Below are 16,500 nucleotides of genomic sequence, written 5' to 3'. Positions count from 1 at the left end.
AGGATATATAACCAGAGGTTACCACAAGGAGCAGTTTTTGTTTGTTTTTTAAAATAATCGTCCTTTTCCGTGTTTCTCCAGTTTTCTACATTGAAGATGTCTGAGTTTTGCATCGGGGGAGATTCATTATTATTTTTTTTAAGATGTTATTTATTTATTTGACAAAGAGAGAGAGATAACAAGTAGGTAGAGAGGCAGGCAGAGAGAGAGGGAAGCAGGTTCCCTGCTGAGCAGAGAGCCTGATGAGGGGCTCAATCCCAGGATCCTGAGATCATGACCTGAACCGAAGGCAGAGGCTTAATCCGCTGAGCCACCTGGGCGCCCCTCTTTATTATTTTTTTAAAGATTTTATTTATTTATTTGACAGAGAGAGACACAGCAAGAAAGGGAATATAAGCAGGGGGAGCAGAAGAGGGTAAAGTAGGCTTTCCACTGAGCAGGGAGCCCGATTCGATGCGGTGCTTGATCCCAGGACCCTGAGATCACGACCTGAGGCAAAGGCAGCTGCTTAATGACTGAGCCACCCAGGTGCCCCGAGACCCATTCTTAAATAACAAAACCAAAACTTTATTTACTCTTTTAATTAATTAATTTATTTGACAGAGAGAGACATAGTGAGAGAGGGAGCACAAACAGGGTGAGTGGGAGAGGGAGAAGGAGGCTTCCCACTGAGCAGGGAGCCTGATGCAGGGCTTGATCCCAGGACCCCAGGATCATGACCTGAGGCAGATGCTTAAAGACTGAGCCACCCAGGTGCCCCAAAACTGAAACTTAAATTGCACAGATCCTTAGGTATGATTTTACAAATCTCCCTTTGGGTACCAGGCAGTTCCCACATTGTCAGAGCTGGCCGGACAGTCTGGGAACACACTGGCACCCCAGAATGGTGCCCCGATTTCCTCCTGACCAGCCCTCGCAACATGCCACCGCAACACTGAAGGATTCTCTTCCCCCAACTTCTTTACCTCATGTTGGAATTCTCCTCCTGCAAAAGAACATACAAAGACCAGTTAAAGCTACAATATAGCTAATATATCTATTTTCATTTTCTATCTTCCTTCTCTGGTAAGATAAACTGTGCATGAAGAAATGAAGGATTAAAGCATTTTAAAAGTATATGAGGAATGAAAAATTACATACTAGTTGTGCTTGTATGTGTGTTGTGAGAGAGTGGTTGGGAAGGGGTTGACTTGCATTATCTACAGAATTATCTCAGTTTCCTCTCACTGTGAATGGGTGCTAAGCTCACTGTGAGCTAAGTTTAGTTTAGAAGGTCATGGCTTTTATAATTAAATGAATGAAGGAAGTGCAATTAACTCTTCTAAGTATCTGTATTTCTCAACTGAATTTTTTATAGCTCTTTAAAATGTAACTCATGGGGGTGCCTGAGTGGCTCAGTCACTGTAAGCATCTGCCTTTTCAGCTCAGGTCCTGATCCTGGGGTCCTGGGATGGAGTTCCACATCGGGCTCCCTGCTCATTGGGGAGCCTTCTTCTTCCTCTGCCTCTGCCCCTCCCCCTGCTTTTGTGTGTTCTCTCTTTCTCTCTCTCTCTCTCTGCCGAAGAAATTTTTAAAATCTTAAAAAAAATAAAATGTACATCCTAATATCTGTTGCTTAAACTTAAAATTTAAACAGTTTTAGCAAAATAAGATTCCTTCTCATGATCTATGAAGCCTACATAGAGGACTTTTACAGATCTGAAAATCTTTTTAGAAATCATCACCATCTTTACCACTAGGTAAGAAAATCTATGGTATGGACTTCTTTTATTTGTTCTCTTGATTTATGAAGCTGCAGAATTTTCACACTAAATTCATATTTCATTTTTTCCAGGTCCTTAGATGTTAGAAAGAAATGTTTCTGTTGTGGAATTCTGTCTCTATCAAGACTTTACAATGTTCACTGCTCCAGGGATTTATAAAAATATACACTGTCCCTTTAAAAGAAACATTTTGATCCTTTAAATCCATACCAAGTCTCTTTTTGCCTCTGTCAAAAGCTGGTTAGCCTCCAAGGAACACAATTTCATTCTGGCAGAATATTGTAAAGATCTTTTGCAAAGCTTATTGCAAATATTTTCATCCATTCTCGCCATTCAAAGCTCCACAGAACTCAAAGGTGGCTACAGCCCCATCCTGTAGAGGACCATGATGGATCCCAGAGACAGGCTGAGAACCAACCAGCAAATCCAAAGCAGCGGGAGCCTACAATTCTACCACCATCACAAGGTTAAACCTTTCCAAGTGCAACATATCTGTCTTTCCCATTGTTCAGACTGCTTCCACGTGGACTTTGAGAAGACCATGTTTAGTGTAAATGTGATTTAAACTTCCATCTGTGAAAGCAGTTCAACACCACATTCTGGTTTTAAATTCTTGTGTTGAAACAAAAGCAAGTCCCCATCCCATCAGTGAGTTATCCGTTCTTTTTCTCTTCGCTAAAATGCAGAAAAAGGACCGCTGAAGAAGGGAAAGGGAGCGAATAGTGCTATCAGGTGTCACTGTTCATGTGTGAGTTACAGGGAGCTCTAAACCTTCCCAAACCAGAAATGCTTTCTGAATTGGAGGGTTGGATACAGTCGGAATCCAGTGTTCCCTCAGCCCCTTACTTGGGAAGGTGGGTGCGGAGAGTGAGAGAAGAAATCTTTGGGGAGGACATTTTTTTTCTTTTTTATAGAAAATCCAGAAATATTTTTCATTTTTACATATTTTACATAACAAAAATACTAAATGTTAATTGCATATTTAAGCAAAAGAATTATTGAGAAGGAGTACAAAATTATGTAAAATCTTTCCACCCAGAGACATGCAGAATGAATATTTTGGTCTATTTCTTTCACATTATTCTATAACAGTTTGCCTATCTGTGCATCTACTGCTTTGATTCAGTTTGCTTCACCAACTTCAGGTGTGAACAAAATTCTGTTTTCTTTTCTTTTCTTTTTTTTTTTTAATTATTCTTAGATAGGAAAAAAAATAAGCACCTTGCTCCTGAACTAACCAATGACTCTGGCATCTCCTCTACTAAATAGTTTTGACTTTCCCTGTAATCTGAGCCATGTAGGAGGACAAAGTGGGTGTGAGTCATGGACACACAGGGTCACAACTGAATACTCTTCCTCCATTCTGCTGGCCCCATGACCAGCCATGTTGCCCCCATGCCCTGAACGGCTTAAGCTCTCCATACAGCTGGCTGTGATCATTTTCAGTGGGGCACTGTGGTTTCCATTCAGATCTTATGGGTTCAGCTTCTGTAACCTGTTCCAAGATGATGGCATCTGGAATTTTATGGGCCAGACTCAGCCTTCACTCTGAACCCTTGGGCTCTGATTTGACCCTTATGTATTTAGTAATTGGTGATTATTCTATTATTCACATATAATGATTTACTCAGCCTTTCTCCTCTTATTGGATACTTAGAGCTTTTATTTCTATTTCCCCAGTGTTATAAATAATTGTAATGAATATTTTGTTCATATGTCTTTGAACACATCTCTGATTACTTTCTAAGGGTGGAATCACTGGGTCAAAGTATGTGAACATTTTAAAGCTCTTTTATATATAATATAAAGTTGCATAGTAGACTCTTTCAGTTAAAATCATAATGATATCACCTCACACCTGATGGAATGGCTATCATCACCGAGACAAGAGATGGCAAGTGTTGGCAAGGATGAGGCAAAAAAGGAACACTTGTGCATTGTTGGTGGGATTGTAAATTGGTACACTCACTGTGGAAAGCAATATGGAGGTTCTTCAAAGAATTGAAAAGAGAACTTCCATATGATCCAACAATTCTCCTTCTGGGTATGTATCCAAAGGAAACAGAATCACTGTCTTTAAAAGATGTCTGTACTCCCATGTTCACCACAGCATAATTTATAAGAGACAAGACATGGAAACAACCTTAGCATCTTAGCAAAAATGCGATCTTATATATAATGGAATGTTATTTAGCCATAAAAAAAAAAAAGAAAATCCTGCTATTTTCAACAACATGGATTAACCTTGAAGATATTAGGCTAAGTGATATAAGTCAGTCAGAGAAAGACAAATACCATACAATTTCACTCATATATGGAGTGTTAAAAAGAAAGAACTGAGCTCATACATCTAGAGAACAGATCCATGATTGCCAGAGGGATGGGGGCACAGGGGATGGGTGTAATGGATGAAAGTGGCAAAGGGTACAAACTTGCAGTTATAAAATGAAAAGGTCATAGGGATGTAATGTATAGTGTGGTGAGAATAGTTAACAATACATATTTTTAACTGAATGAAGCAATGGCTGATGTGGCTAACAGAGTAGAGCCTAAAAGTTCTCATCACAAGGAGAAAAAAACTATAACTGAGTGTGGTGATGGATGTTAACTAAACTTATTATTGTGATCATCTCACAATATATACCAATATCAAATCATTATGTTGTAACTTAAAACTAACACAATGTTATATGCTAATTATATCCCAGTTAAATAGTAGAAGATAATATATCATATGAACAATATTAGAATAATGATAATATTAGCGACAATGGAAATGGGAAGTAAAATAATTTTTTTAAAAGAAAGAACAAATGAGAGAAAAAGAACATACTTGTGGTAGCACAAAAATCAAACACAAAAGCAGTGGGGTCTAAGTCCCCACAGGTAGGACTGATGTGAACAAAAGGAGCTGGTAAAAGAAATGCTGTAACAGTTATATTTACATTGCTTTATACTTTGTGTAGGTGCTCATCTCATTGAAAAAGGCAATTTAACAGGGATTTGACTATAGTAATCTCAAAAAAAAAAAATCCCCCAGATTTTTATGTAAGAGTGTCCCTCTTACTCAACCTCTTATTAGTAATATCCAATGTTAGCGTAATCAACAAACTTTGCCAACTGAATATTTGAAAATTGGTGTCTTACTGTTTCAGTTTGCATTCTTTAATTTCACAGTAAAAAAGAAAAGTCAGTATTTTTAGTATGGACTACAGGATATCTTTTTTCTGTGACTTCTGTGTCCCTGTGTAAAGGCAGAGTTCTCTCATGCTCCATATTGTAGGGGATAGACTACTATCTGATTGGGGACCCATACTGAAGGTCCCAATCAGCACTCTGAAAGATAAAGACACCAAATACCAAATACCTGGGGGGAAAAAGAAATGACACCTATTTTACATTTTCCTCTATTTGCTGACTGAGCTATTTATTCTGGGTTGCAAAAGGAAGTTGTTTTTGACATTTTTAGCTGGGAATTCTGGTTTATCAATTTTTAAACTTTTATTGTATTTTATTCCTAGGTTTGTCTTCTGATCAAAAAAAAATATATATGGCTCACAGTGTACCATACAGTTTGCATCCATATAGTTGGCTGTATTCTACAAATTTGTTTGCAACTCTGAATATATTTTTTTAGAAGTGTATCATATATCTGTTATGTTGAAAGAATGCTTTGCAAATGCTTAAGTCTAATGTAGCTAAATAAAAATGTTTCTTGCACAAAAAAAAAATATATATGGCTAAGAATTACTCCCAGTACAAGATAATGAAGTCATATAGATTCACACAGGGAATCAGAAAATTCAGCTTTTTTCCAGTGGTTGCAAATCTACGTCATTTTGCCAAGTGCTATGACCCAAGAAAATAAAACTTTGCCTGGCACCATGAAGATTTGATCCTGGCCTTTCTGTAGATGATCATGTAAAACTGTTCAGAGACATAAAACTCTTCTGGGATCTTACTCTGGGCTTCTGGTCTTACTCATTGACCATTTTGTGGTATTCTTTATTAAAAAAATAAAATGTCAGAAGCCAGTGAAGAGAATTTTAAAAGTAATGAAAAGACTGTTTTGTAATAAAAGAAGATTTGCAAACTCTGGGGAATTTTCCTAGATATTGCCAGGTCAAACTGAAAAGCAAATATTCCAGAAAAAAACACAAAAGTTCCACCTTTAGAAGGGTGTTTTAAATATTAAGCCTAAGTTTTATTTCATTATTTTGCTTTTTTGAGGTTCAAGTTTTTCTGAAAGGTAAAATAAAGAAAGGAGTCTTCAGAACCCTGAGAAGTTCACACAAACTAAGATGGTCACTATTTTATTGGGGAGATTCATTACTTGGATTTTTCACTTTAAGTTCAACTAGACCTTCCACTTATAGACTTCAAACTTCCAATAGTTTGTTGTTGTTATTTATTGCTACTGTCTCTTCATTTGCCACAAACATTAATACATGGCCCGATTCCAAGCAGCCCCTTGTTAAAGGAACTTAATCAAATGAAAAAAACAAATCAAAGGATTAAGAATTATAGGGAACCTCTCTAAGAAACATAGAGTCCCAGCATTAGAAACAACATGGAAATAGATCATACAATCCTGTCAAGTATTCCAAATCTAATTTATGTGGTCAATAATATAATTCTTTCCATCTATGCAAGAAACTTATCCACTACACTCTTGTGACTATATAGTTTGAATACAATTTCTCCTCTAACCATGCTCCGATTAAAATGTAACACATGTCTATAGCAAGCATTAAATCGAAAGACAAAGTACAGGAAATTATTTTCATGTGTTGCCCATGCTTGAAAAGGACAGAAAAAAAGGAAACTTTGTAATTAGTGCTGTCTTATTCCTTCGAGGCTCAGTATGAAGAGCCATGCCTATTCTTGACCTCCTCTCTACTCTTCTTGAGAAATGATACAATCTCAATTTATTCCTCCTCTCAGGTAAACCATGAGGTTTGTATTTGCCAAATGATATCGAAATAGATTTTCTCATATGAAAGTAAAAATGAAGAATATTTATGTGTGTGGTCTTCCCATCAATGTAATTATAACCAGAAACAAAATCTAAAGTGCTACTACAAGTTTTAACTGCCTTCACCAATTTCTCAATAAAAGCAGGAATCTCCTAGAAGAAGATATATATTCTGGAAGGACTGAACATGCTCTAAGAAGGAAGGAAAACACAATTGCCTATAAAACCAGCATGAGCATCAACTTCACCCTCTCAAACATGGTGTGTTAGAGCCCATGCTGTGGACAAGGGCTACTTGCTTGGTAGGTGAGAATAGCTCCTCAGCTTGGCCCTGCCGTGAAACACAACTTGTCATCTCCATTTGGTAGGTCAGCTTCCAATCTAAATGGTAGCTCAGAGGTATTGAGTAACCTTCTTGAGGTATATAGGCATTGTTAGTTTGGGAGGTTCTAATATTCATTTGTGAAAAAGGCAAAACTTCCACTTACTGAGATACTCCGTGAATTGAAAAAGATTGGTTTTTGTTCCTCCTATGTACATAATAGAGTTAGATACTCCTCTCATGAGATAAATATTATTGATATGTATGAATATATATGAATACTTTAAATGACCCAGACGCTCCTTTACTTGCAAACTGGCTAGTTTCTGAAAAGTATTCTGAAATTCAGTTGTTTATAAGACCAAAATAATTTTGTAACAGCAACTGTTATCCCATTTGTTGGTAGTGAACAGAGTCACGATTCTTATGCTCTGGCTCATACCTTTTTTTATAAGCATGAAAATGTACAAGTTGAAAGTTTATAAAAGGTAGGCATCAATACTATAAATAAATATATAACCCATGAGCTAGCTTCCTAGGACTGCTGTTACAAATTACCACAAACTGGGTGGCTTAAAACAACAGAAATTTATTCTCTCATAAGTCTGGAGGCTAGAAGTCTAAAATGCAGGTGTTGGCAGGATTGGTTATTTCTGGAGGTTCTGAGAATCTATTCCATGCCTCTCTCCTAACTTCTGGTGGTTGCTGGCAAATCTTGGTGTTCCTTGGCTTATAAATCTATGACTCCAACCTCTTCCCATAGTGTCCTCCCTACATTCCTGGTCACACTGTGTCTAAATATCCTCTGCTTATGAGGACATTAGTCATTGGATTAGGGTCCACCCTAATTCAGTATGACTTTACTGTAACCTGATTACATCTGCAGAGACAGTATTTTCAAATAAGGTTGCAGGCACAGATACAGGGGTTAGAACTTCAATATATCTTCATTAGTGACACAATTCAACCCATAACATCTCCCAAACAGGTATTTATATTCAATAAATTACCTTTGTGCATATGAATGAACACATTATGAAAATGTCTTATGTGGCTCAGACAGTTGGATGGCTGACTCTTGGTTTTGGCTAAGGTCCAGATCTTAGGGTCTTGGTATGGAGCCCCACATGAGGCTCCACGCTCAGTGCAGAATCTGCTTAGGACTCTCTCTCCCTCGGCCTCTCTCTCAAATAAATAAATCTTTTTAAAAAATAACAAAGAATGCATTACTTATATCTTACACTCTACTGGGAACTTTAAAATATATATCCACTTCAGTTGAGAAACATTCATATTTTACTATTGATGTAATAGCAATGGTTTGTGTTCATGTGGATTATTTATGAAGATACATATATGCCCATTCAGTACACACACACACACACACAATCTTTTTATATTACAATACTTCTATCTGAGAATGTAATGAAGCTTTACTGTGATGCTTCTCTTGCTAGTATTTACACATATATAAGCTGAACATATCTAAAAATGCCCAGTTACCTTTGAACACATTCCACAAATTTGTAACTGTCACTGAAGAAGGACACCTTCCATTAATGAGGTTCAGCATGCCTGTTTCTTAAAAAGTGGAGGTCATCAAATGATGCATTTCAACCAGTACCCTGTTCCCCTTCTCTTTTTTATTTTTTGAATCCAGCATTCATGGATGTTTTAGCTGACTGTTCATAAAACCTATTCTTTCTTCAACCTGTACACACACCTAGGTAACATTTTTAAGCCAGATAAATGTTGCCACAAATCTGACTTCTAGTCAATGGAGCATGAGCAGAAGAAATGGATGCCATTCTAGACCTGGCTTGGGAAAATCTCCTATATGTGTTTCCTCCTTCCTTGGGCTTGAATCAGACAAGCAAACATCCTTCAAAGCCCTGGGTGGATGGTGGAGGAGCTACAAGATGAAAGCAGCCTGGGTTTCTGAATCACTGAGTGGTTATCATGAACACCCACCTTGAACCTAGTCCTGTATGAGTAATCCTCATTATCATGCAACTTAGGAAATGTTTGTTATAACTCCCAATGCGATCTTACTTCAAACACATTTGCTACTACTGGGGGATGGAGCTCACCTATCTCAGGATAGAGGCAGGTGAGAATGACGGAAAAGGAGCGTCATTATCGCTTGGTTGCAGTGGTTCTCCACCCCAGTGTCATGGAGCCTGTGCAGCTGATCACTGACTGACATGACTTCAATCAAGTTGCTGAATTCCTTACGTATGGTACATTGCCATTCATATTTCTCTCTTATTTCAAGTCACAGTCTTCTCTCCCTCACTAAACAGTAAACATGTTAGAGACTTGTTTTTTCTCTTATCGCTCTTAGTTCAGAGTCTGGAACTGTTGAAAGGCTCAATATATGTTTTTTTTTTTTTCAATTTATTTATTTTCAGAAAAACAGTATTCATTATTTTTTCACCACACCCAGTGCTCCATGCAAGCTGTGCCCTCTATAATACCCACCACCTGGTACCCCAACCTCCCACCCCCCCGCCACTTCTAACCCCTCAGATTGTTTTTCAGAGTCCATAGTCTCTCACGGTTCATCTCCCCTTCCAATTTACCCAAAAGCACATACCCTCCCCAATGACCATAACCCTACCCCCCTTTTCCCAACCCCCCTCCCCCCAGCAACCCACAGTTTGTTTCGTGAGATTAAGAGTCACTTATGGTTTGTCTCCCTCCCTATCCCATCTTGTTTCATTGATTCTTCTCCTACCCACTTAAGTTTATTAATCTTTGGGTGGGTTGAAGCTTAACAAAGCCAAGGGCAAGTTTTACAAGCTAAACAAGTTTTGATGTACTGGATGACTTTTAAAACCTAGTTTCAAGGCCATAGATGAATAAAAATGTATAGCATATGTATATTAATAAATGTACTTAACATAAAAACATTTAGAACCATAAATACTACTAAAATCAATTGGACTGTGTGTTGCTTTCTTCATTCAAGGAGATGAAAGAGGTTTTATTGGATTTTTCTTACAGCATTTTTTGAAAGAAGGCAGGACATTTTTAGAAACAAATTTACTTTGAACTAAAAATTTCAATGTGTTTGCTGCCACACCTCTTCTAATTTATCAAATCAGTTAAAATTAAATTAAAGGGAGGGGAACCCACACTATTTCTCAGGTTTAATCACAGTATAGAGGCTCATACTACTAAACAAAGACCATCTGTAAATTATATCTTATTCCTGCATAAATTCTGTTTCATAACGGGGTACTATACTAATGAAAATATAATTCAAGTCCAGGTCAGATTAGCCCCAGTTAATTTCAACGACCTAGCTGAGGACCTATAAGCAACATGTAATACTAGGAGACAAATGGAAAGGCAAAAAGTAATAGAAGGTGAAGATTTGTCCCTGTAGTAGCTGTTGTCTCTTTCTGACCAGCTTTTCTCCATTTTTCTGGTAACACAGCCTACCTGCTTGGTCTGATAAGAGGTCCAAAGATCCACATAAGATCAGTTATGTTATCAGTGTGTCCCCAGACACTGCAGAAGCCAGGGTGACAAATGATGTTCAGGTGATCTAAACTGAGCTCTCTCCTGAAATTGTTCCACTTAAGGTGGATAGGACAGAACATTTTTACCTTTCTGGTGGCAGAATTGCTGGGCTAAGGTGAGGGATGTCTTTGCCCATTACACAAAGACTGAACATCTGGAAGTTAGAGAGGATGAGGTCAGTACAGATAAAAAGCCAAGATGCTGAACAGAAATAGAGAAAGGGATAGTCTTGATAGCATTTGGGAATGATATTTAGTCATTCCTGAGGCCAATATAGTCTTTTATTCTTAGTTTGGTTTTGTGAGCCTATAAGCTCCCATTATTGAATTAAACTGTCTTGTGTTAGATTCTCATTGCTTGAAACCAAAAGATGGTTCCTGTATCAACACCAACAGTAAGGTTGGTGTTTCCTCTAACTCTGGCGTGGGACCATACTCGGTTTCTGCTGGCTTGATTTTTCCTCTGCCTTCAGTAATTTCCCTTTGCAATTACCCTGGCTCTGTTTTTTCAAACAGTTTTCCAACAACACCTTAGAGTGTGTACCTTCTACTACATATGCATGATAAATGTTCTGGAAGATTAAGGTTAATATATGTTCGTGTTGTAGAAATCACATAAATGTTTGTATATGATCTACCTAAGACTCTGGATTTGGTACTTCATGGCACCTCATCTCACAACCCACTCCATTTAACAAGCTAGGAAATGGCTTGCAAAGAAGACTCAGTGGAGTAGTAGGCCACTCCAGGAGACAGCTTCATTGTTTTAGTAAAAGAGCATTTGGTTGGCACATAAAACAACTTCTATTCTTCTTGCAAGAATCCTGTAAAGACTAGGATTCTGGGAAAGGAATATAATAAGAATAACAAAAATAACATTTTCCGGGATTCATGAGTAATTGAGAGCCTATCAGATGGTGGAAGAGTTATTCACTGAATTTAGAATCAGAAAACCTCAGGAACACGCTTAGCTGTAATAGAAAGAAACATAACTCCAGTGATCTCAAGCAACTTTAATAACCACTAGTCTAGTTACAACTGATACTGATTGTATCAGTGGCTGAGTCATACTCACAGAGTGATTTGCCATGGGAATCAGTCACGGGAATGCAACCACTTTTTGCCTGTAAATAAATTTTAATTTTTTTATTCCAACATCTTCCTAAATTTTGCGCCACTTGAGTTCTTAGTATGTTACAGAGGTGTAGATGATTGTTATTATAAAGTATCCATTTTCCTTTTTTTTAAATAATTTTGTAAAGATTTTATTTATGTATGTATTTTTATTTTTTTATTAATTTATTTATTTTCAGAAAAACAGTATTCATTATTTTTGCACCACACCCAGTGCTCCATGCAAGCCGTGCCCTCTATAATACCTACCACCTGGTACCCCGACCTCCCACCCCCCCCCCGCCACTTCAAACCCCTCAGACTGTTTTTCAGAGTCCATAGTCTCTCATGATTCACCTGCCCTTCCAATTTACCCCAACTCCCTTCTCCTCTCTAACACCCCTTGTCCTCCATGCTATTTGTTATGCTCCACAAATAAGTGAAACCATATGATAATTGACTGTCTCTGCTTGACTTATTTCACTCAGCATAATCTCTTCCAGTCCCGTCCATGTTGCTACAAAAGTTGGGTATTCATCCTTACTGATGGAGGCATCATACTCCATAGTGTATATGGACCACATCTTCCTTATCCATTCATCTGTTGAAGGACATCTTGGTTCTTTCCATAGTTTGGCGACCATGGCCATTGCTGCTATAAACATTGGGGTACAGATGGCCCTTCTTTTCACGACATCTGTATAAGTATCCATTTTCTAAACCTCTGTAACTCTATAAAGTTTGAGAAGAACCAATAAATCATAAATATACTTATGAATCAGCTTTCCATTAATATTAGTCCTCACCACAACATTCCACCCAGCTTTACACTGGTGTCTTCTTCTTCTGTTCCCAGTATCCTTCCAGTTGCCTCATGACACTGCAAATTTTGCAAACAATGTAGAGCTTTACAAAGGTGAGTAAAGATTTTTCTAGAGAAATACTGGAATCACATGGAAAATGATTAAAAAAGAGAAGCTTGCAGGTTTAAATACATTACAATTGAAGACAAAAATCATAAATATAGGGATGCAGGGATAAAATGGTTTGGATATCAAAATAAGATGACATCGGTCCTTGGAAAAACTGATAAAACTCTTGAATAGCTTTGAAAAATAATCTGTGTATGATAGTACCCTATTGTCGTAATGCCATTTGTCACCAAATATGCTTTTTTTATCCCATCTTTGTATGTTCTAAGAACTGCAACATAGATAAAATTAAATAATAATCCAAGTTTTGCTTAATAAGTGAAATTTATTTTCATAGCTTTAATTTTAAGACTAATCCTCAAAAAAATCTTAGTTTTCCAATTTACTTGGAAAAGTTGGTATCAATTGTATTTATTTATTTATTTATTTATTTATTTCAGAGAGAGAGAGAGCATTGTGTGGGGGGGGGGAAGTGTGCTGAGAGAGAGGAAGACAGAGGATCTTAAGTTCCATGATCAGCACAAAGCCCATATGGGGCATAAACTCAATCCTTGAGATCATGACCCTCACATCACTACCTGAGCCAGTCAACTTGGACACCTAACTGACTGAGCCACCCAGTCACCCCATTTTGAATGCATTCATTTTAAGTAGACTTTTCTTGGTTCCAATTTTCTTTTAGTAATAAAGGCCTCTGTACCTCTCTGACAACCCTCAGCACACTGTTGGTATTTTTATGTTTCTTTTACCTAAATGTGAACTGTTTAAAGATCGGTAACTTCTTTAATTATGTTTGGTTCTTCTAATGCCTAACTCAGCACTTTCTCATAATGCCAGGTGAATAAATGAATGGGGGAATGGATGAATATAATAGGCTTTCAGCACCTAACTTGTCAAAGGTCCTGCAATTTCCACTGAAAATGGTTGTCCTGGATCCTGGTGGTTTAAGTAGTCTATTTCTAGAGGCAGAGACCTGGACTGGATAGTCTCTTAAAGTCCTTAAAATGTAGCAATTCCGGGCACTTGGGTGGCTCAGTGGGTTAAGCTGCTGCCTTCGGCTCAGGTCATGATCTCGGGGTCCTGGGATCAAGTCCCGTATCGGGCTCTCTGCTCAGCAGGGAGCCTGCTTCCTCCTCTCTCTCTCTCTGCCTGCCTCTCCACCTACTTGTGATCTCTCTCTCTCTGTGTCAAATAAATAATTAAAATATCTTTAAAAAAATATGTTTAAAGAATCGGTGAATCTCTCAAATCTAAAAAAAAAAAAAAGTAGCAATTCCTAAACTATTTTGCATTTGCCTTCCTTTGAAAATAGAACTTAGAAGTTCTATTTTAAGTATTTTAAATATAGATACTCATAAACTCATATAAAAAATGGGTTTTCAAGATATCCAAAGGACTTGATCACTCACAAAACTCTATCTTGTCACTAACAAGGACCAACTTTTAGATGGGGAATCAATGAGCACAACTTCCAAGAACTACAATACATGCTTGAGAATGGCCTAGTGTAGACTCTAGGAGCCAGAGGCATAATAAACTGCTTCCAAAAAGGTCTTGGGACAGTCCAGAAAGTGGCTAGGAGGCTGGCTGGACTTGAAATGGGATTGGCACCAGCAGGGTTCACACACTCAGCCCATAGTTGCCGACAGACCTCTTTGATTCACTGCATGGAAAGTCACCCTACGTGGGGCCCTCTCTGGCTGGCCTGGAACTATATGGCTCAGACTAAACATATTAAATTCATTACAGCAAATTGGTCTTTGGCCCCCGCTGGCTACAGGGCTACAAGGAGGACAGAAAGCCCTGCTGCTGTCAGGATGTTGGAAATCTGCCGCTGGAGATACAGATGGAGGTGGGGAGGATTTTCCACAGATTCAAAAATGGGAGTCATTATCCAATTAAAATGGATTAATTTAATGGCTTGGAGGATGATATAATGTACCTGAGGAGGGATTCACAAAGAGCTTTTGTGAGTTTGAACCAGCACTTTGCTAAAGCTTCCCTGGACATCCATATAGGCATATACAGTTCTACATGCAGAGCTCTGCATGTGTAGGATTTTAAGTCCACGCTCAAGCCAGTTTTAAAAGAATACCCTTCTATCACCTCTCAGCCCTAAAGAAAGGACAGTGAGAAACAACAAAATGCAATTCAAGTTGTTGATCACCTACTATGTGTCAGATGCCCTGCAAGGCACAGGACCATGGACAGGTCTTACACGTGCTCCAAGACTTGGCCCAGGCTTCTGAAGAGGGTCCAGGGAGGAAGACTGAAGTATCTGGATATCTCTGGATCCTTACACCATCGATCCAACGCAAACATTTCTTTGGAGGAATACAGGGAGGCTGTGAACAGAGAAGCTGAGTAATAGACACGGGCACAGTGGAAAAGCAAAGCTTATTCACAAAGCTGTGCAACCACCACTGTAATCAATTTCAGATCATTTTCACTGCCCCCCAAAGAAATTCCATGTTGGAGAGGTGATGTCATCCAGATGACAATAGAAGTTGTTCCTGACTTCAGTCCCCCTAACAAGAACACCAGCTAACAACCCTCCGCAGACACCATTTGATTGTGAAAATCTGATAACCTGGGGGGGTGATGCTGAAGCAGCTCTCTGGACCACAGAGGCCAAGAAGAACCACACTGGAAGGGGAAGGAGAGTAGTTTCACTTTTTCTCTTCCCCCATACTGGCACAGTGCTAGCTGAAAAGGCCACCTTGGTCTATGGTTTCTCCAGAGGGGAAAGAGAACCCAAGATGGACATCCAGCAGCACCCCCCAAGAATTGTGGGATCCAGGAGGCCCACTTAGCATCTTGCTTTGAAGGAATCACTAGGGGGAATCTCCAGGGCTTGACCACCAGAGATCAAAAAGAGAGGAAGAAAAGCCAGGCTAACAGCAACCAGTGCTCCTATCTTGACAGGCCATGTTACTGCTAACAACAGTGCCTAAGAAGAGCTCCCATCCAGTGGCTCTGCCCATCTATAGAGCTGAGTCAGTGGCTCCATCTGTCTGGAGAGCTTAGTTGGCAGCTTTTTCTGACTTGGGTTCGCAGTCAGTGGGCAACAGCAGCGATGAAGTTAGTGCTATGGTTTTGCCTAGACGGAGAAGCAAGTCTGAAGCATGAGCCAATGGCTGAGTGTAACCTCCAGTCCTTCCCTTCAAGAAAGCTGGCCAGAGAACCCAGGTGACCGTGGAGCCCATCCTATAGCCTGCCTTGAGCAGTGAACCAAGACAGCAGCCTTGCCAACTATCGAGTATAGCCTCTGGCTCCTCATAGCAAGGGAGCCTTAATAGTGACCATGGGCAGCCTCAGAGACCAGCCTATGGTATTCCCTAGCCATGGAACATAGCCTACAACCCTATACAGCAGCAGATCGCAGCATACAACCCTGCCTAATTACTAAAAACAGCTTATGGCTCCCCTCAGGCAAGGAACTGACTCAGTGATCTTAATCTTGATGCATTGCCTGCAGCCCCACCCTACTGGAGCTCAGACAGAGATTGTGCCGCACTGTGGAACACATTCCTCAGTCCCACCCAACTATGGGGTACAGCTGGAAGTATTGCCTGACCAGAAAGCCCAGCAACTGACCTTGTCTAACAATAGGACACAGCCAGTTGCCTACTTGATAAGGAAGCCCAGCCTTCAGTCCTACCCAATCACAGAGCACAGCTTAAGGCCCACCTAACCAGAAGCATTGCAGTACTTAGCCTATAGCCCTAATCACTCATGGAGTACAGTTGGTGGCACTGCCCTGTCACAGAAAAAAGACTGCAAACTCACTCAACCAGAGGTGATTACAGAGCCCAGCTAGTGGTCCCTCCTAATGACAGAGCATAGACTGCAGGCTTTCCCAAACAAG

The 16,500-nt window shown here is 39.2% G+C and overlaps 1 long non-coding RNA gene across 1 annotated transcript; it reads right to left on the bottom strand.

Moving 5' to 3' along the window:
* Positions 1-972: 972 nt before the first annotated feature.
* Positions 973-14,816, bottom strand: LOC122890504. The gene is made up of 3 exons (XR_006381085.1): positions 14,804-14,816; positions 12,507-12,580; positions 973-985 (listed from the first exon to the last, which is right to left on the bottom strand). It is a non-coding gene; the product is annotated as an uncharacterized LOC122890504 (long non-coding RNA).
* Between the last annotated feature and the right edge of the window lie 1,684 nt (positions 14,817-16,500).

The sequence above is a fragment of the Neovison vison genome, chromosome 11 (genome assembly GCF_020171115.1).
Source record: "Neovison vison isolate M4711 chromosome 11, ASM_NN_V1, whole genome shotgun sequence".
Classification (NCBI taxonomy): domain Eukaryota; kingdom Metazoa; phylum Chordata; class Mammalia; order Carnivora; family Mustelidae; genus Neogale; species Neogale vison.
Note: the sequence above shows the minus strand (reverse complement) of the source record. Positions and strands in the feature narration are given on the sequence as shown.